Genomic DNA, 21,345 nt, shown 5'->3' on the forward strand with positions numbered 1-21,345 from the left:
CTAATATCATCAGAGGGCTCAGGTGAATCATGGCCTCTCATAGTCTGAGGTCACCAACACGTGCTCTTAGTTGCAAGACCATCTCTTCAGAATGCTCTGCCCAACATCTCCAACAGCTAGTGGCATGGGCTGAAGGGAGGGCACCCACACCTTAGGAAAAAGCCCAGCTGCAAAGCAAGCACCATAAAAACATGTGCCCAGGATGCTTGTAATCATTTCAAGGAGAAAACAAGTTTATAGAATCACAGAATTGTTTAGGTCAGAAAAAACTTTCAAGATCATGAAGTCCAACCATTAACCCAGCACTGCCAAGCCCACCACTAAACCATGTCCTTGAGTGCTTCTTCTGCTTTACTTTCAAATACCTTCAGAGTTGGTGACTCAACCACTTCCCTGGGCAGCCTGTTCAATGCTTGACAAACATTTCAGTGAACAATTATTTCCTGATATCCAATCTAAACCTCTCCTGGTGCAGCTTGAGGCCTTTTCCTCTTGTCCTCTTGCTTGTTGCCTGGGAGAAGAGGCTGACCCTCACTTCGCTACATCCTTTCAGGGATTTGTAGAGAGTGATAAGCTCCCCTCTGAGCCACCTTTTCTCCAGGCTGAGCCCCCCCAGCTCACTCACCACTCCTCATAAGCACTTAGGAGAGTTCCTCCCTTTAATTTCTACCAGCATCTTCTAAGAGAGTCCTGTGAGCACTGTGAGGAGCCTCACCTTGCTGGAGTCAGGATTACACCTTCCTTGCCCTCAACTCGACAACAGCAGGAGGAGCTGTCAGGATGTGCAGAGAGACACTGATACAGTGACTATCTGAGCGCCACTACAGCCACATAGGTTGGGTTGACGTGTGATGCCCTGAGGGGTCTGGGGGCAGGTGCTGCAGAAGAGCACAAGTTTTGGGATCTCCTGGTAGAGAATCATCCCTGTGCCCCTTTCTGTGCTCCAAGCAATGAAACAAACTGTCTGAGCCTTTGGGCAGAGTGCTATCCCAGCCCTCATGCCAACATGTGCCAGATGCCATGGCAACTGGCGCACTGAGTTAATGATGTCCGGCCACAGTTATATCGCCTCAATTAGAAAGCCTTTGCCTGCCATTGCCCTCTCTCCCCGTTCTGCCTGCAAGGGGAAGAGACCACTCCAGCCATAGCACTGCAGGACCCTTCCAGCTCCTCCTTCCAGCAAAAATGACAGGCTCTCCATCAAGGTGAAGGGGCTGGATCTGGCAAACTCTGCACTGCTCTTCTATGAAAAACTCCATTCCATGAGGAAAATAGAGGTGGGTGAGCTGGAGAGGCGATGCTATCCCTTGTATCCAGCATGGCCCCTTCCCTTTGCCTCTCCTCACATGGTGTTTAAGGCAGCTCAGCAAAACATCCTGGACTCGGGGCTGGCTCCCACCCAGCGGTATCCACACAGGACCCTGCTTGGTTGGCTGGCCAGGACCATTTCTGTGCTCTCTGCATGTGGTCCCTGTTCAAGCACCATCTGTCTTGAGTTTAGCACAATAATGCTGCAGCCCCACCAATTAAAACAGGCCGCAGAGTTAAATCCCGAATAAGTGCAAAGTTAAGTAAATGATCAGCAGTGAAGATAAACAGCACAGAGATGGGTCTGGCATTGAGGTGGGAGCCAGAGGGGCTGGGACCCCACACTGACCCCAGGTAGAGCCAGTCCCGTTCCCAACTTTTAGACTGGTGACAGTGACACCAGGACACTGCTCGCTGTCTTTAATGCAGACTTAACTGTTCATTTTCTGCTGCATGGCACCTCACTACTCCAGGGTCAGGTGAAAATGGAATTATTATCCAGCCTTCCTGACATCCTCCCCATTCCAACCATTCCACGTCATACTGGAGGAACAGGGTGGGATGCTCCCAGTGCCTGCATCCAGCCCCTGCATCCGATGGTCTGTTTGAGGCACCAACTCCTGCAGGTCCTGCCTGCTGTCCCAGTACTGCATCTACCAAGGATTTTAGGAGATGCAGGAGCTCTAAGATGCTCTCAGAGGAGCAGCTCTGCACTATGCTTCTGGTGCACAGGCTGCCCAGCTCCATCCCAGGTCCATTCCCCCAATGGGCACGACAGGACACACACCCTTGCAACAGCACATCCTACCAATCCCACTGGAGAGGTCCTGCTGGCTTCAGTGGGAATGGGACCATTTCTTAACCTAGAGGATGCAGCTGGAAGCTGCTCAGTGGGGATAGTTTAGATAAGCATCATATAAAATATCTGAATCCCAGTGCTTGTGCAGAAATGTATCTGCTTGTACTTACCACCCACATACTATTTTATTAAGACATAATCTCAAACAAGAATTGTTGCCATTGCTCAAGTTTATTTTAACATATGGCCAACTGAGCCCAAGAAAAAACATGTAAAATACATTTTAATGTGCTATTCTTGTCTAATGGTTTTTTAAATTTTTTTAATGTGCAATATATATTTATACATTCCAAACATTTGGGGAGGTGTACATTAAAAAATTTTATCAGTCACAAGTTGACTGTTAAATGAAAAAAGTACTGTCGTTCCTTTGTATTACTCCAAAACCACTAGTGTTGCATTAATTTTGAATAGGTAAAAGGTAATTTGTGGCTTCATAAATTCTGTTCAAGACATGGTAATTCTTACCTGGTCACAGCTGTCAGACATTGATAGGCTATACCATGGTGATGGGTTTTTAAAACCAGAGATGGATGTGCTGTGAAAATCCTGAGGTATTTAAAAGGCCAAAAAATTCTTTCAGTCCAGAAAAAGCCCATCTGAAATCCTGGCTGGGGTTAGGTGCTTTCTCTACAGTTCAACAAAAGCACTGAAACACACACCTACTACCGAGCACAGGAGTCAGTTCTGCTGCCTTTGATAAATCATTTGTGCATAAACTTTAAGCACACAATTTGCCACATAGTCATGGGTATCAGGACCACATTAACTGAAAACCATTTGCAGAATGAGCATCCTTGGGGTTTCCAGCTCCCTCATACCATTTGCATACAGGTACAGTGCAGGCACCCATCCCACTCCTGCAAACAGGGAATGCTGCTTGCCTCCCCACTCCCAAATTGTTCCCCCAGGCCTTAAAGAGTGTCTGGTGGTGCTGATCATCCCCACAAAAGTGAAGCGCAGTAACACATCAAACCACCCTTGGGCTGGCCTGGATAGAAAGCATTCCTGTCTATCCAGGTTGCTCAGAGTCATTCGCTCCCATGGAGGAGCATCTTGATTGGAGACCAGTATGTGCCACCCAGCCAGAAGGATGCTGGAGCCTCAGAGGGTGCAGCCTATGAAGAGAGACCACAGGGCAGCCCAGGTTTCCCCAGCGAAGCCCCTGAGCTGCTGTGACCCACTAACCCATTCCCATACACTGGTTTCTCATTCATATGATGCAGACCCAACCAAGGGTGGCAATCATAGGTTCACAGAATCATTTAGGTTGGAGAAGACCCTTAAGATCATCAACTCCAAGCATAAACTTATCACAATGAGTCTTGCTCCTTTCATGATGCCATATAACCAGAACGTGCCTGCCATTCCCTGGTGGAAGACAGGCTCCCAATGCATCAGTGACCACACCCAGGGCTGGAAAAAGTCCTTGTCAAAAGCATGGATGAAGTTACAGCTGAACACTTCTTCATCAGTTCCTGCTTCTCATGCTTGAAGGGGCGCAGCTCTAAATGTATTTATCTTCACATATGTCCTAGGTTACAATGTAAGATGTGCCCACATCTGTATTCTATCACCATCTTCATGAGCTGTTAAAAGCAGGTGGGGCAGTGCTCCCTGCCTCCTCTCTCAAGACTATGTCCTGTTAATGGCTCATCAGTGCCTTGTCTCATGACTCATCATTCCGCTGTGAGATGCTCCACCCAGAGGGAGAAACCAAGCATCCCATCCTGGATATAAACTGCGATTTTTGAAGACCACAAGCAGCCTTTTTCTCACTGGATTTCCAGAGTACAACAGCTACATACCTACCACTGAACCTTCTGAGGAAGACCAGATCTTTCTACACAGGATCACCGCTTCAACAGAACCACATCCATTCACTCCAGGAGGACTGCAGCCACCACCTTATCGGACTGCTACTGCTACCCTGACTAGCAGGGTCAGGTCATATCTGTCTCTGTCAGTTTAAATCCGTTTTGTTCTTTTTTTTTCCTGCCTTGTTTTTATATATATATATAAGAACTGTTATTCCTATTTCCCATACCTTTGCCTGAAAGCCCCCTGATTTCTAAATTATAATAATTTGTAGGGAAGGGAGGTTGCATATTCCAAGGGAGGCTCCTGCCTTCCTTAGCAGACACCTGTCTTTCAAACCAAGACAACATGAAAGCCCACTCTGCAGAATTTAATGGAATACATTCTAAAATATCAGCTTTGTTTCTTCACCAATAAACCAGAAAGCTGCTCTCTCACATGTTTATTTGAAATAGGGATTTAGCAAATATTAAATGCTCTCCTCTCAGCTGCAGTTTCAGGCCAGGATTTAAATACCTGTGTTACAAGACGAATTCTAGCTTTAAAACGCAGTAAGCACATTCTAAAAATGGAATAAAATAATCAATTCCATGTGCAAATCTCTGCCCTCCTGGTAACCTTCCTGACCCAAATACAACCAATGCTCTGAGCAACATGGGATGGTCCCCGTGCTACAAGCTTAAAGTAAAAGAAGCCAGAAGCCAAGACAGAAAACACTCCCTAATTTTTGCAGTTTTCAGCTATTACCCTCAAAGGACAGAGGGTTGGGGGGGATGAACTCTGAGACCACTTGCAAAGGACACTCTGCACACATGCAGCATTCTTTATTTACATATTTACATACATATTTACATATTGACTCGCATCCTGTTTTGCTGTAAACCATAATGTTACTTCACCGCTGTCTGAAAAATGCAAATTCCAGCAGATGTGGCAAAACACTTCAGCCACTGCCTAGCTTCCAGTCCAGCAGTTGCTCAATGGGGCTATTCATGAGCCCTGCAGAGACTTTAATCCTTTCTGTACCAAGCGGTGCTGAGCTCTTTTCCTGGTTGCAATCTAGAGTTCCCAGCAGGACATATTTTCACCTCTGCCCCTCTGCCTTTATCGCCTCTCTTTGTGCTGCACATGATGTAATAGCCAAAAAACCCCCAACAAACCAAACAAAAAAACCCCAAAAAACAAACAACAAAAAACCCCAAAACACACAAAAAAACCCCCCCAAACCAACCAACCATCCAAAAAGCCCCCCAAGAAAATCATAGAGAATGCAATGACTGGTTTGTTTTCAGTGTCGGCCTGAAGGCAGCCATGGTTCAGCACAAGCAGTGGGCAGCAAAGGATGGTATTGCTGATCCCAGCATGGCTCACCATTACAGACACAGCAGAACTGTTATTTTCTACATTTCTAGGACACCACTCATACAGAAAACACTCAAGATGAACCTTAGATTATGTAAGGGGTTATCATTTTATGAAATGCATTTTTAATTTCTATTTTTTTAAAGAGAAAAAGGAGAATCATATAGCTTTTTACATCCAGTGAATCAAACTCCTTATAATTGGGGCTGCTGGTTTCCAAGGTAACAAGGATCCAACTCTCTTTCACGTGAAGTAAAAATAAAGAATAGCTCTATCCAGCTACCGGTGTGGTGTGGGCACTTTAAGCCAGCCCACCATGGCATGGTGCTGCAGACACAGTGGACCTTGGAGCACCCAGGACAGTTCTGCTCTGCTGCCAGTGCCACCACATTGGAGGAGGGACATATAGCAGAACACTCTGTTTCCAATCCAGCCAAAATCATGGACATGGGCAAGGTGTAGACAGGGATTTCTCCAGCCTTCCCACGGATGCCTGTGTCCCCTTGGCCCAGGACTCCACCGCCACCACCACCCCTCTTTCTGCAAGAGCAGCATTGCCCACACCCACTTCCAAGGGCTACAGCCTCCTCTGTGATGACTTCACCTCTAATAGTAACTTTCAGAGCACCATGGACTCCAGAGGAAAATAAACTCAAGTTAATTTTCCCTTTTACACTCCTCTTATTTTAGGAATTTGATGTACGTGTAAAAGAAAAAAGACACACCTATCATAGCTGGAAAAAAGCGCTGCGGGTATGATGTGACTCTGGCAAGCACAAAATCACAGGAGGATCTGCATCGACTGTCTAAAGCAGTAATTTGCCTGGACCAGGCTTCTGTAACAGATGTTGCCATTTATATATGTAATTTAGTATTGCTTTTTCTAATAGATTGAGGGAGCGTGTGAGTGTTAGTGTGTCTCTGTGTTAGCGTGTGTGTGTGTAACTGTGCATCTGAGTGGGTATGTGTAACTGTGTGTGAGTGTGTTTGAGTGTGTAAGAGTGTAAGTGTGCAAGAGTGTGAGAGTGTGGCACAGTCATTACACAATGTCACCATTTTTGCACCAAGGCTTGGGCACCTGGAAAACTCAGATGTCCCAAAGCCTACCAGTCACTTGTATAAAATGTGAACCTGGTTATTTTCTGGATGGTTTCTCCCTCTTCCCCTGCTTCTGGCAACACAGAGCCAGAGCCTGTCTTGAGAGCAGCTGAAGGGACATGGCCAGTGGGACAGCCCCTCTCATGGACAGTTCGACTTTGTACATCCCATGTAATGTGGAGGAAGTTCCTGGTCCCCCCTTGTCACCAAAATCTGGGAGACCATTTTCAATCAAAGCAGCCCTCTGCAGCCCTTCTGCAGCCCTCAATATATTGTATTCCACTGTCAGATGTCAGGTCAGAGTCATTCATGCAGTCAAAAAACCTGGTTACATCCACACACCATCTGAGCATCTGAGCTCCCAGGATGTCTCTTGAACAAAACAAACCCAATTATTTGCACAACATTGGACAAGGGGTTGTTCACTTCTGCAGAAGAATGCCTGTGATGTTTAAATGCTTTCCAAGAAAAACCTTTTCCTTTTTTGCTTTACATCCAACCACAAAGCTTTTTCCTTATCTATTAGGAATCTTTATTACAGATAAACTGTTGAGAAAATGAGATTGGCTGAGTAAATTTGCAACTGCTGCTATACTATAAGCCAATAGGGAAAGAGATACAACTTGCTCAAGCTTCCAAACAGTGCTTTGAGAAGAAACGTGGCCATCAGTGCAGCCCTGGTGCTGGCAATGACCTGTGGGCAGACTGGGAAGGTCTTTCCCTCTCCCTTCCTCTGCTTCCCCACCTGGATGGTGGACCCTGCTGAAGGAAGTTACCTGGGTTCAGAGTAACCCAAGCAAGGTGGTCCTCCATGCAGGGGCACCAAGCCATGGCAAGTGATGCTGTGGATGCCAGAAGTCCATGTGGGCTCAAAGGAAGAAGATAACTTATGGGACAGAAATGCACCCAGGGACACCTAATACCTGGAAATCACCATGGCTTACAAAGTCCCCAAACTGGAAATACTTTGGGTGTGGGAACACATGCGAGAGACCGTCACAGTGTTCTCTCCCCAGCACTGTCACAAACTCTCCCAGTTACCTGACTCAACCCCCTCCCCTCCACTCTCAGGCTATGTTCACCTTTGCATTCCAAGAACCAGAGCATCTTGTAAACCACCAAATTAATGTTTGCTTGTCTGGTTTTTTAGTTGAAAACTTAGAAATGTTACATTTGACAAGCCACTCCTTTTGCTTCCAGACACTTTTCAGACCTGTTTGTTTCCCCACTTCTCCACCACATGCTTTGGCTGGTTATAAGCAAAAAGGAAGTTTTACCAAGGAAGTTTTTCAACCCAAGCCTAACGTTAAATAAAGCTCAAATTCATGGGACACTCTACATAAACCCAGCAGAGACATAATATGGCATGAGGCGTTTGCAGAATCCACTTTGGAAATCCACAGAGGTGCTTACAAAGACATCTACCCTGATCAAAGTGATTTATATTTTTCATGAGTGAGCAATTTTCTTACTAAGAAAGAGACAAATTTAATTTTTAATTTGATCCCCATCAAAATAATATTTTCTTGTTGCTATGACAGCTGAAAGGAAAACCTCTTCCCGCAGCAAGAGCCAGCTAACAACACTGCTGCACGTCCCCCAGCAGCAGCTCGGGGAGGGAACACAGCCATGTGCATCATTTTTGGCTCTCAGTGGCTTTGATTTGATGGGATTTTTTAAAAGGACATTCTGAAGCCAAGAAGTAGAAAGAGAGACTGAGAGGAAAGATCTACAAAACATGGGAGCCTCATAACGCCTGTGGGACTGTGGACTCTCCAAAGCCCCATGGATCATTCGAGGGACCCTCTGGGTTTCACACCAGGCTCCTGGGATCAGCTGCCCTGCACCATAACCCAAACTGCACCTCTAATCCAAGATGCACAGTGCTGGGAGGGGAGAAAAAAGACATCTGCTGACCATCAGTAGATATGGCAAGAGTCCAACAACAATAACAGAACGGGCTTAAATACATAACCGTTCTTTTCCTTCCACTCCTCCTCCATGGCTACCATCCTTGCAGTACTGAAGAAGTGCCCTGATGAATAAATATCTTCTTTCACTTAGCAACAGAGTCATGGTTTTTTTGCCTTGCTCAAAAGAAACACATCTCAAACTAACATAGATGATTTAAACGGCAGTAAATATAGGACGTGGGTGTAATCAAAAATCACTGAAACGCAAATCGCACTTTTTAGCCTGGGTTATTTTAAAGCATGAGCAAAACTGCCAAAGATCTGTAGAAAGAGCAAGGAGAGGGCTAAAGGGGAAAGGAAAATCACAGCAAGATTTGAGGAGGACAGACAGATACTGTCCATTCATCCTGAGCAAAGCCAAGGCCAGGAACAGCAATGAAACCTGAGGTTTGCCTTCAGCCTTGAGTACAATCTGAGTTTCTGCAGCAGATTTCACTTTTTTACAAACTGCAAAGCTCACATATAGTCAAAAATCTGTTAAATGCATAACCCCAGTGCACAGCAAACGTATTCTTTTCACGGCTCTATTACTTTAACAGTTCATTTAAGATGTCTGCCTTGCATTTTTCCATTTGGTGTTGGGAAAATGTTTTCTTTCACGTGGCATAAAGCCCAATTCAACAGAAAAAGAAAGCCCTCCCCATTTCCATGGGGCCCTGCAGTATAAGACATGGGACTGATTTTACCTTTAAGCAGGCTACTTTCAGCTCTGTCACCAGTATTTTGGCCCTTTCCCTTTTGCCCAGGCTCTTTTCCTCCCCTGTCATTCAGAGGATGAGTTAATCCTTTGCTGGTTCCTTGATGCATCAAGGGCAATTCCCTACCACCACCTCTGCTCCTCTAAGGGTTGTCATCACCATCTCCACCACAATCCATGAGAACCATCTCCCTGCAGCCCTTTGCACCCCATATCCTGAAGCCTTGGTCCCAAAGAATGCAAAGCTGTGCTGCCACCAGTAAAGCGCCACAAGGCACAGGTCTAGCTGGGGTTTTGGTGACACCTCCCTGCTCTTTCTCCACCAAGAGAAATATTCCTGATTTCCATACAAATCACAACAGGAATCACAGCTGGACCACAGAACACAACCTGGTTTCTATCCAAAAACCAAACAATGCCAAATATCACTAAATGCAAAACAAAACCATGGTATGGTCCTCCTGATATGGCACCACGAGAGGATAGCCTGAGAGTCCAGCAGTTCCGTGGGGAAAAGCGGATCTTTGGGATGCCTGGCTCCTGTGGATATGGGGGGGAATGGCAGTTGGAGCCAGACAGTTCCAACATGCCCTGATTTTATTTCTCTAGAGAGAAATAAAATATATCACAGGCAAAAAAAAAATCTCAGAGAGGTAACAGCATTTGTTTCCTGCTGAGTTTTTCAGGATAAAAAACTGGCTGAATTTTTTTTTTTTTTTTTTTTTATTTCAGACTGAAGCTGGAGATGGCAGAAGGCATCTCTGCAGCCAAGGAAGCCCAGCTCCCCAGCTGATGCTGTGTAATGCCACATCCCCTTCTTCATCCTGTTCTATTCCAACAATGAAAACCTGTTAGGTTCTTTAATTACCTACTGACTTCAGAGAAGAATCCCCCCTACTCAGTGATGAACTGCGGAATGATTCCCATGTCACACCCCGTCAGGACACCGTGCTGTAACGCACGTCACAAGGCTGTGCCGTATGGATTTGTACCTAAAATGACTCAGTAGAATGATGCCAGCTGTGCTGACTGAGAATTGGGCTGCTACGTGGTTTTCTATTGTATGTAGATGTCTAAATCCCTAAGCCTGAAGTAAAATAATTTATAAGCTTCAAGTAGAAAAGATCTGCTCCCAAATCCTCATAGTTTTTCAATTCTAGTCTCTAACACATTATACTCTTTCTATATTTAATGTGCCCTTAAGGTGGGGATTAGGCAGACATTTGATTACATCTTTTATGTTTATGGCAATTCATTTCCAAACCTTTACAAACTTTAATTAAATGCTACATATATTTACCACCTCATCCTGAATTAAGAGAGACCAGCAGAGGAAAATCTGTCCTTAAACAGAATTTACATTTCTAAAGCACCTTTTATTGTGCAAGCACCTTTGGAGTGACTGCATAAAATCATCCTGAGCTGCCTTAAGATGTATCAGTGCAGACATCAAAGCAGCTCTAATACCCAGCATCATGCAGACCCGCACACAGCTGAGACCACTGAGTTCGAAAGCACGAAATAAAACAGTTCCTGCCGAAACCAACCATTGATCCTCTCAAGAGGCAGCCGTGGCTATGGGGAAAGTGAGAGCAGCAGCCAAGCTCAAGCAGTAAAAAACAACCTTTGCCTTTGAGAAGGCTCACAGGAAGGGGCCTGGTAGCCAAAAGCATAGCAACTTCATTCAGTCCCACAGACCCTTTTTTTGAGCATCACTGCTCACAAGAGCCATTGTGTTCCCATGAAGCTGAAGGGGAGCTGAGCATTCCCAGTGAGGAGGAGAGCTCAGCAAAGACAGTGCTCCAGAACTGGGAATGATCAAATCATCTCCAAAGGTAATCCCCCCCTTGACTGAAAAGACTTCCAGGGAATGGGAAATGTAATGCCATTTCCTTAAAATCTGGACTCTTCTCTTAGGTTGCAGCTGGGGTCACCCCATCCCTGGCTCAGTGAAAGGCCACACACCTGCATGCATCATCTTGATGCCATGAAGAGTTTTTGCTTTTTCTTTTATACGCCTGTTATACCTTTTTTACAACTTCTGTATTCCTAGTGCTTTTTGCCAACATTCTTGGACTTGTTTGTTAAGCTAAGAGACTAAACATTTTAGAAGCTTCGTAGCCAGGGATCAATGTGCCCCAGACCCCAAGGTCCTCTCCAGAACACATTCTGTAAACTAAGATAGAACCATCCAGGGGAAGGCTCCTTGGGGAGGGGGGCTCACTTGAGCCTCTCATTGGGGAATCTTTGATAGATCTGCTAATTAGTAACACCTATAATGTTACACCCGATCTTTTGAGGCATATTTGGTGGGGTGCATTTCGATGCACATGACCTGGACATGTGCACCTAAGGATCCTTAAAATAAATACCAAGGTAAAATCCCTTTTTCCCTTCTAACCATGTATGACTCTTGATTTTAAGACCAGGAAAAGGCATCAATCTCTGTGGTCATTTTGCAGAGGGACACAACAAAAAATCTGTCTCTATTCAGCATTTAGGACCAAAGACATTGGTTTTAATGCCAAATTTTAATTTCAGGTTGGAAATTGGGAATTTGTCCTATTTTAAAGTCTGGGTGCAGCAGAAACCATTCTGAGAAGCTGTCAGATCAAAAAGATAGGGAATCTCCTAAGATTAGCTGAGCTCTGCAGCTTTGCCCTTTGGGGCCAAAACAGAAGAATGATATCAAATTTTTATCAGTTAAGAAACTCAAGCCTGGTTTGAACACCACCACATCACTGCAGTCCATCAGAATAAATTCAGACTACATAAGGAGAATACTAAAAAAGGTTTAGTTGAAAATCTCACAGGTTGGCTAGCATCAAGGTCAAAGCTGCAGACACTCCTGTGCACAGACATAGAAAACAATGAATCAGTAGCAAGATCCTGCAACTCTCTGCCCATCCTTTCAACGTCAAAATGCTGTGCCTTATTTGCTGCCTCCCCATCCTATAGGCTTCAGGGTGGAATGGTGAGATGAGATCTCTGCAGCTATGGACAGTGCCACCTGAGCAGGCAGGGCATCGCAGCTCCCTGTAGCACAGCCAGCTTCAAATCCTTTAAACAGCTTGGGGGGGTGGGATTTAAATCATTGATCAGCCTTGCATGTGCCCTCTGTACTGGGCTGAATTTCACTCCTTGGGTTACCACGGTTGGAAGCACCACACGTGCACAGAGCGTCCCACTCTGAAAACTCACTCATTGCTCACATCCAAACAGCTTCACTTTTCCTGGATCACACAAAGGCATTTCCCAGCAATAACCATGGTCAGGCCAAATTTTGGCCTTCTAGCTGCTGTTGTTGACATCAGAGAGCATTAAGAAGATGTAAAGCTGTGTTTCACTTTGCCTGAAAAGTCCCACAAAGGCCAGACAAATTCTATTCAAAGACTCTTATCACAGGTCCTGCACTGACAACCACTTTCCAGGTCCCTGGGAAATTCATAACATGGCTTCCCTGAGGTCAGGATTTCACTCCAAACTTGGAAGAGTTCAGGCCAAAAGGAGTTTCAGCAGTTGCTGCGTGGGCTCAGAGGAGCGGCTGGAGCAGGAAGCCAGTGTTTAACAGCACTTGCAGCCCTGCAAAATTTTACAAGACACAACCCTCGCGTTAGAGGATCCATTTCTTTCTTCATAAAATATATTGGGCCTTTCCACAAACTCCTTTTATTGGTCCATTTGGTTACTCACTCCTTTTATGAACTACTCAGGTTCCTGGATCATCTGGAAAAGCCAAGGGAGACGACCAAGCTGAACCACACGGATGTGCTAGCCATCGCTAACAACCCTCTCTGCTACCAGGGCTCAAGCATTGTGTGCCAGCACACAGGGCAGCTGGATTTCATCCCCTGAAAGGAAGCATGCAGGATCTTTTTAACCCATTTCTTCTCACTTCCTAAAAGATTTTGGAGTTCCAAAGTTGAAATAAATCCCCCAAACCCAGGTGCCTTTATGCCTTTCACTCCAGACCAAAATCCACTTGGCAGCAAACAAGCAGTTAAGACTGGGATTTTTTTTAAACCAACCTCCTACATCTCTTCCTTGGGGGTCCTTTAACTGATCCAGTTAAAGAGCAAGCTCGCAGGGAGGTCCACATGCTAACCTAATAACATATTTTAACTGTGTATTTAAATAGTTTCATTTCTATTGACATTGGCGAAGGTGAGTCCTAAGGCTTGCTGGTTTCCAGCACAAGGCTGGACAATTCATGAGTGCAGCCTTTCAAGCTCGGCATTGCCACATCTCCTTCAACAACAACAGAACATTTCACAATGTTTCCCCAGGAGATGGGTGCCTGAGGCAGTCTGTGTACTATGGCCAGTGCTCTGTGACACGGTCAGAGCTGAAAAAAGACCAGCAAAGACTTTCAAGAAAGGAAAAGCCAAGCAGCATGAGCAGATACGTGCCGGGCTCTACACATGTGCTCCTGCCCAAAAACCTGTAGCCAGGTGGGTCAGAAGCAGGGTCCTGTGCTCCAGGCTGTGGTGCTGCAATTTGCTTTTGGTCCCAATCCCAGAGCTGCAACAGTTCATTCCCAGCAGCGTTCTCCCAGTACCTCCCAGCCCACCAGCAGAGGCAGGAGCATCTAACTGGTGGTGGCAGCACCATATTGCTCTCACAGCCCCAAAATCACACAATCCAGGAATCACCATAATGGGACAAAATACCCCTTCCCAGAGCCCAGCTCCAGTGACACCTCCAGAAAAGTAACTATCCAGGCACAATGATATAACAGCATCTTTATCCTAGTGAGAAGGTGCTTTGGAGCATGTGGGCCAGCTTGCATCCTTGAAATTATTCACATATGTCGTGTCTGAGCTGTACCAATCCCTTGTGAAGTAACCAGCCAAGGGTGAACGCTGCTTGAGACAGTCCCACAGAGAGGCTAAGCCATGTAACAAGGAGCTGTGCTGCCCTCCCAAATAGCAGGAGCTACTTAAAAAAACCCTTAATATTGTAATCTTGGATTAGTCCCTACTACCCAAATCCATTTCATCATAATTAGCACCCATTATTATAAAGCCCCTCCAGTATTTCCATATTTCTCTGATCATTACACTCCAGAGATACTCTGTAGCAAAATCTACCCAGCTGTATATTTTGCATAAACTGGTTATCTTGAACCACATGCCCTCTCATTCTTGTTACCAGCCCCATATTTTATACAACCGCATTAACACTTCCAGTCTCTTGCAGGAGCTCTGCTTTCAGAGACGTAGATTAAGCCCAATGCAACCAGCTCACTGGGAGAGACAGGAGGAAATCTGAATTCCTCTTGAATTAATTACTAAAATCTGAATATTGAGCATGGCATCATATGGTTTTACCATGAAATACCTCACCCAAAGCATGGCACAAAATCCATCTGCCCAGAATATTTTAACAGCACTACAATGCAGCCAAAAGCTGATCAAGGACTTTGCTTTGGAGTTCTTTATTCCCTCTTAAAAGAAAAACACAAGGTGCACTAAGAGTTCAACTAGAAACACACCTTGGCAGTGTCTGAGCAATTAGCTAAAGGGAACAGGAAAAAAAAAAGAAAGAAGTCCATTTTTGTTGGAAAAAACTTATTACAGAAGATGAGGTAACCCCAATCTCTGTGATCAGGTCTGGACAATAAAGCACATACGTCTGTACCTCCAGGATGGGGTCCCTCACTAGCAAGCAGGTGCTTCATCTTCCAACTAACAATGCTCCAGCCAGCATCCAGCCCTTCCACAGCATCCTTGGGGCTCAGACTGCTTCCTGCTCCAGGACAAACCTCAGTATGTTAAATTTCCTTATACAGATAACTTCTACAGTAAGGATAAGAACAATCTCAGGACATTTCACAAGAGCCTTGCAACTCCACTGGCTTTGGTGCTGTTGGGAAGGAGACCTCAGCACTGAAAACTCCAACACAGAACCCCCAAGCCCTCAGATCTGCTGCTTTTCTAGACAGAAGGACTCTTAATTCTGCACCCTCCAATACTACCAATCTTTCAAGATCTTTCCTTCACTTGGGTATTTCCCAGCATCCTAGGATGCCCCCAGACTCTGTGCCTTCAAGAAGATGAAGACTGTAACACTTCACTAGTCAGGGCCTCTTCATTTTTCTCATCTCAGCACACTTCAGTCCCCTCTGAAGCTCAGCGTAACACAAGGCTGAACATTAATCAACACAACATGCACTTCACCTAACTTCAGCTACTACTACAAATATTTAAGTTTTATATTATGTGCTGGGTTTATTTTTACATATATGCCACCCTGTCTCTTTTTATATACACACTCACACCCCTGTATAAGCAAACACACACAGAGTATTTCATTTCTGCAAACTATAATTTAAGCACAGGGATTTTTTTTCCCCTTCAGGCAGCTGGAGCAGCAGCTGAGTAGTACAGCAGTGATGCCGAGTGCCCTCTGCTGTACATGATGCAAATGATTCTTTGTTTAAAAATATTCTTGAAATACTTATAACTTTTCTTAGGAAAATATTTGTGAAAATTATATTTGATCATTTCTAGCGCAACATGCAATACTGATACCACCAGATTTCTCCTGTCAGACTGAAAGATTCACATCTCTTCCAAGTTATATCAACAGCAAGTAAATAAGTCTGGGCTGGAACTGCACAGGGTACAATGTGAAAATCTTTTATTTATACCCTTGAAAATAGCAAAGGGAGATGAGAACAAACAATATAGATTTATTATTCAGGCATTTATCAGACAGCCTTCACACTTCAGCAAAGCACACATCTACTACATGTACAAGCTGAAACGGTCATGTGGCAATGTGAAATCATTCTTCTATTGTAAAGCAGTGTTGTTCCTGCTACTGGAAGGAAAGATAATATTAAAAAACATTCAAATATATGTAATTCAAACTTCTACACCTTGTAATAAATTATGCACTTGATATTAAAAATCCAAGCTATGTTGCACAAACCTGACTTTAGATTATTAATTTTTATTGTCTTCTCACATCCCAGTTCTTCTCACATCTGACATTTAAAGGGGCTGCACTTTAAACATGCGGCCTTTATGGCACCAAAAGCAGATAATATGGCCCAGCCACAGCACTGTGATGAGAGCTCCCACTGTTTGACAGGTGAGAAGAGAAAGGGAATCAGCCTTGTCCCCACCCTGCTGCTACTTCTTCAAATGTTGTGTAATTTCAAGCAAAAGTCTCACTTTGATAGAGTTTGAGTTTTGCAAAAACAGGGATTAAATAATCTGCAAAGAGTCAGGGTAAAATAGGGGACACCAAGGCCCACAGCATCTCTGCACAGGGCTCCACCTCCACCCAAGGCAGATGGGTCAAAGGGCAGCCAGGTCTTCCTCCACAAAGCAAACCCTGCCACGACAAGCACCCAATGGCCTGGAGAGGTTGGAGCAGCACTGTGTGCTACACAAGCATCAAAATCCCAGTTACTGGCACCACGATGTATTTTCTCCCTCCCTGTGTCACACTCCCACAGAAGAAGATGTCTTTTTTTAACCTGTCTCTATGCAATACCTCGGCTTTGCAAGCAGGGCCCATCTGCTCCGCAGAGCTCTGTGGCGACACCTCCACGGCGCCCTTGGAGGGTGGGAGGGGAACACTGGGGTCCAAGCACCCCTGGGTGCTGGCTTGAGATGCCCAAGCCTCCAGGTGCTTCCACACAGCCACCCTGTCCCCATCATGTCAAAGAGCTGGCTGTTGACCAGCACAGTCACACCAGAACAACTGGTTCCTCATCCTTTCCAGTGACTCACTGCAAAACCTCTCCATTTACAGTATTTGTATTCACTTCACAGCTTGGGTTTCCTAGAGGAGGCACTACCCAGGAAAACAAGCCTCCTCTTATGCCCTCCTGTAAATGTGTCCACATGAAGCTGATCAAAAATATTCCAGATTATTTTTTTAAATGAAATCTTTTACCAGCATTTTTTCCCCCGAACAAAACACTGTGGTTTTTTATAACTTTTCATCTTGCTCTTCTCAGGGATTCTTGTCCTAGATTCCCTGTCTTGGTTAAAGGCCAAGCATCACTAGCTGAGCCAGAGGGAATATACAAGCATCTTTCTAAAACGGTATAGAAAAGAAGAATTGGACTCTGGGAGCCAATTCACTTTTATGCCTTGGGTATTTAAGGATCAAGCACATTTGTCAGCTGACACCAGGTAAAAAGGTGGCTTTGAGACTATGGTGTCTAAAGAAGCCTCTCAAAGCATCTCTTTACCAACTAGAGCAAAAGAGAAAACAAGGAGCAGTGACACAACCTCTAGTGTGGCTGCTAAGCCCCTGGAGACAGCTGGGCTCACAGGCCACTCCTGGTGACACCAGGGGCACAGGGAACTTGCAACCACTGCTCCGTTTGCAAAGCAAACGGCTGAAGCCAGGGAAACAGGAACCACCCAAGACATGCTGAGGAGGTTTCCTATGGTTACTGCTGCCATGGAAATATTTTTTTTTTTTTGGCTTGATCTAAATAATCTCTGGCTCCTTGGCTGCAGTATGCTTCCTGCAAGGTTGGGTTGGATCCTTAGACCTTCACCCTGCCGCTGGAAAGCGACCGCACTGAGCACTGGCCACCTTCGAGCTGGTCCAGGAGCATCTCAAACTTGAGCTGCTTGGGCTTTCCTCTGTACTCCCTGGAGCCTGTGACTTGGTTTCAAGGAGAAGAGGAGGAAAGAAAGTGGAGGGAGGGGAAAAGACATCCTTTACTAATTACTCACAGCTGTGTCTGAGCAGCTCCCACTTCAGCTGCCAGGAGCTGCAAGCTCGCGCTCTCCCCAGCAGGCTTCGGAGCAACAGAAACCCCTCACAGGGAGAGGAACTCTCCTCCATCCACCCACAGGCTCTGCATAGGGATTTCAGTAATTACACTTATACACTCCCCTTATCAGCCAGGGCAGCCATTATGTTTTTTATCACAGCAGCAGCAGCATCCACACAAGGGCAATGGATAGGGGATGAAATATTTGCTGCAATGGCTGAGTACAAAGTGTTTCCCTCTGCAGCGAGAATAATAATTGAGCTCTCCAAGTGATAAGCTCTGGCATCAGGGTCCTGTGAAGAGCAGAGCCACACACAGGAAGAAACAGCCTCTACAGCCCCAGAGAGGAGCACCCTGAATTTTCTGTACACCTCCTGGCCCAAGCACCGGTGAACTGAGAAAGGTTCTGGCTGTTGGGGCTGCACTGATGCACCTGGGGTCTGCAAGCATGAGAAAAATGTTCTTTACAGCCACACGCATGAGGTTCACCCTGAAATTAGTTTTCCTCACATCAGACAATTCTGCTAATGTTACAAATTCCTCCAACATTAGATAGTGACCACGGAGATGCTACAAAAGAAAAAGTCTGGCTTTCCACTGCCATGGCTGGGAGATTATTCATTGGAGAAAAAAAGCAAACACCACAAATTGCAAAGCCAGCTGCCAAAGGTCTCAGCTGATACTATCGGCCATCCTTAAACTCGGTGATAGACTTACAAGCCAGACAATGAAAACGCAATTCATTATTACAAGAGTGACTCACTGGTGTAATAAGGATGGATTACTGGGCGGGGGGAGGAGGGGAGGGGGGAGGGAAGAATGTCTTTGAAAAAGTCTAAAAGACTGCAGATTGACTTTTTAAGGGCAAACAGAAAAAGAACAAAACCAAAGAAACACTCTTGAAATCACTGAACGTACTCTCTAAAGTCGAGAGCAACAAAGAGGAGGGCAGTGCTCAGTAGGCGTCAGCAGAATAGCTGTGCCCGGCCCCTCCAGCTGGGCATCCCGAGTTCCAGCCTTTATCCCACCAAAGCGGCGGCTGGCAGCTTTTTCTTCCACGCCATACCACGCTGGTGACAAAGGCGTGTTGCAAACCCTCTATTAAAGCAGCAGGAGTCTTCCTGCCTGCCCAACACGAGCCATAGACGGCACAGCACCGCCGGGTTCCAGCGGGACACATCCTGTGGGGAGCGCGGATCTGTGCACTCCTGGTGCAGCCAGAGAGGAGCACTGACAGGACTGACGCTACAGGAGGGCAGGAAAATCCAGTAATGGGATAAGGATGCCGACGGCAGGGATGACAGCTCAGCTCTGCATGCAACAGGACCGATGCAACTCTTTATCTCCCACCTTCTCCCTCTCATCAGCTCAGCAGAGGCTTCAACAAGCGATTTAACCCATTTGCCTGGGCTTGGGTGGATGCACAGGGAGCTCAGCTTACACATGCAGCGGCACTAATCTGTTACATCAGTTCACCATGTCCCACTAAATCACAACCTATACACCTCCCAAATCTATAACAGCAACCTCCAGCACCGACAGCTGTCTGCTTCAAGGAAATCCCACTGCAAGCCAATCCATCCTGCTTCCACGTTTTGTGGGTCTCTCTCGGGCAAATCCATCTCGAAAGGCTCCATGAGGCAACTGTGCTTTGCCAGTGTCCGGCAGCGCAGCCCCGTGGCTGAAGCACCAGGAAAGTGCTCACCAGCCACATTCTGCCTTCAGGATGGCAAACTGATTGCCAAACTCGATCACACCAGGCAGGTAACATTCTACTCTTTGCATACCAAGAAGCAGTTGTAGTCATTTTCAAAAAAATATAGTGCAAAAAACCCGACCAACTTTTTAAATTACTTGTTTAGAAGTAAAATATCACAGAAACTTACAATTCAGTGTGTCTGCTCTGCAGACAGCTATCCATCATCAGTGTCATTCACAATCACACCAGAAACAGAATAAACCCCACAAAATCAGCTCAAATCCCGCAACAGCTTGTAAGTGTTTTTTCACACCATTCGTAAAAATAGAATTGCACAAGGCCACTTCAAAACAGACAGAAAATCTACCCACACTGCCTGTTCCCTAGGAGAAATTCTGCTTTTCTGGCTTTTGCCAGCAGCTCAGTGGCAATGGAGCTGGGCAGAGTAGCTCCAGCTAGAGCAGCTGCAGAGCAGGACTCTGTGCTCTGCTGAAATTCAATCAACAAGTATCTCAAACTCCTTTGAATTCTTGCAATACAATCCTGAGTGGCTTGTAAAGGATTTCAAACAGGCTTCCTTGGCTTGCCCGGAAACAAGTACATACCTCACCTGCTCTTTTGTACATCGCATACAAAAAATTAAAGAATTTATTTTAGGCTTTTTGCCAGGGACAACACTGCCTCTGACACTGTAATGCTTTGGTAATGTGGATACTGTGTCCCCCAGCCAACACAAACAGGATACCTTATCAGTCTTGGCTGTTTTAAGTGCTCTTTCAGCAGCAGGGCATGAAGAAATGGAACCCACAAGTCAGAAAAAATGTTTGGGAGTCCCTTAAATGCAACTGTGCACTCAACATTTAGGAAAAGATTGTCCCAGGGCAGGACAAAGCGGATACCTACACCACAACCCACCCAAACCCCCATCCCAATGGTCTGGCTGCCCCTTGGTAGCGCTGCTGTGGGAACAGTGGGAGCAGCACAAACCATCACTCATCACCCCTGCTCTATCCCTACTACCATGGGGGTGAAAAGCTCAAAGAAAAAGTAGACCTGATTTTCCAAACACTTACACAAGTGTCTAATCTCACAGGGGTAAGAAAATAGGACAGCTGAAGTCACTGATGCCAAGCCAAGTGCACACTGCAGCATCCCCCTGAGCTGAGCTCCAGTGCACACAGCAGCCACCCACAACAAACCACTCTGGGCACAGGGGCTGAAGGGCACTGACTGTCACTGAGGAACCTGGCAGGGAATGGCTTCTCCTTTCTGAACCTGTGACCAAATAAACACACAAAAATAAATTAAAAACAAGCTAATGATACCAACTGCTTTGTGAAAGGCTTTAAAATCAGCAAACAAACCCAACCTTTGATTTTTTTTGCATCCCCTTTGCCAGGATGACAGTATCTTTGGGAAGCAGGTGACTCCTGCCCAACCCGAGGGACAGGCACAGATACCCTAGAGACAGCAGCACCCTTAGCCCTCCACAGGCCCTTAGGGAATCACCTCAGGAGCGCTGTGATGGAGTTGCAGTGGTTGAATTTTGCCCATTTTAGCAGGTTCCCCACTGCAAAATGATGAATTTTCTAAAACCCTCCAGGACAGCACAATTCACCGTGGCAGTGGAAGGAAACATCAGCCTATTCAAGATAAGGTATTGCTATTCTCACATCTCCAAAACCTTTCAAATAAACATGCAAGGAAGTGGGGAATATCTGAATCCTAAAGGAGAGAGGCACAAAGCCTGTTATTCATGACAGGCAAAAGCTGGGAATGTGC

At 45.7% G+C, this 21,345-nt stretch overlaps 1 protein-coding gene across 1 annotated transcript in view; it reads right to left on the reverse strand.

Moving 5' to 3' along the window:
• The window catches only part of PRICKLE2 (prickle planar cell polarity protein 2), a gene marked incomplete at both ends in the record, with an annotated part of 107,373 nt that overhangs the window by 80,491 nt on the left and 5,537 nt on the right, over window positions 1–21,345 (reverse strand). The gene's annotated exons all lie outside the window — the stretch shown is intronic.

This window comes from Coloeus monedula, assembly GCF_965178545.1.
Source record: "Coloeus monedula genome assembly, chromosome: 11".
In the NCBI taxonomy this organism is placed as follows: domain Eukaryota; kingdom Metazoa; phylum Chordata; class Aves; order Passeriformes; family Corvidae; genus Coloeus; species Coloeus monedula.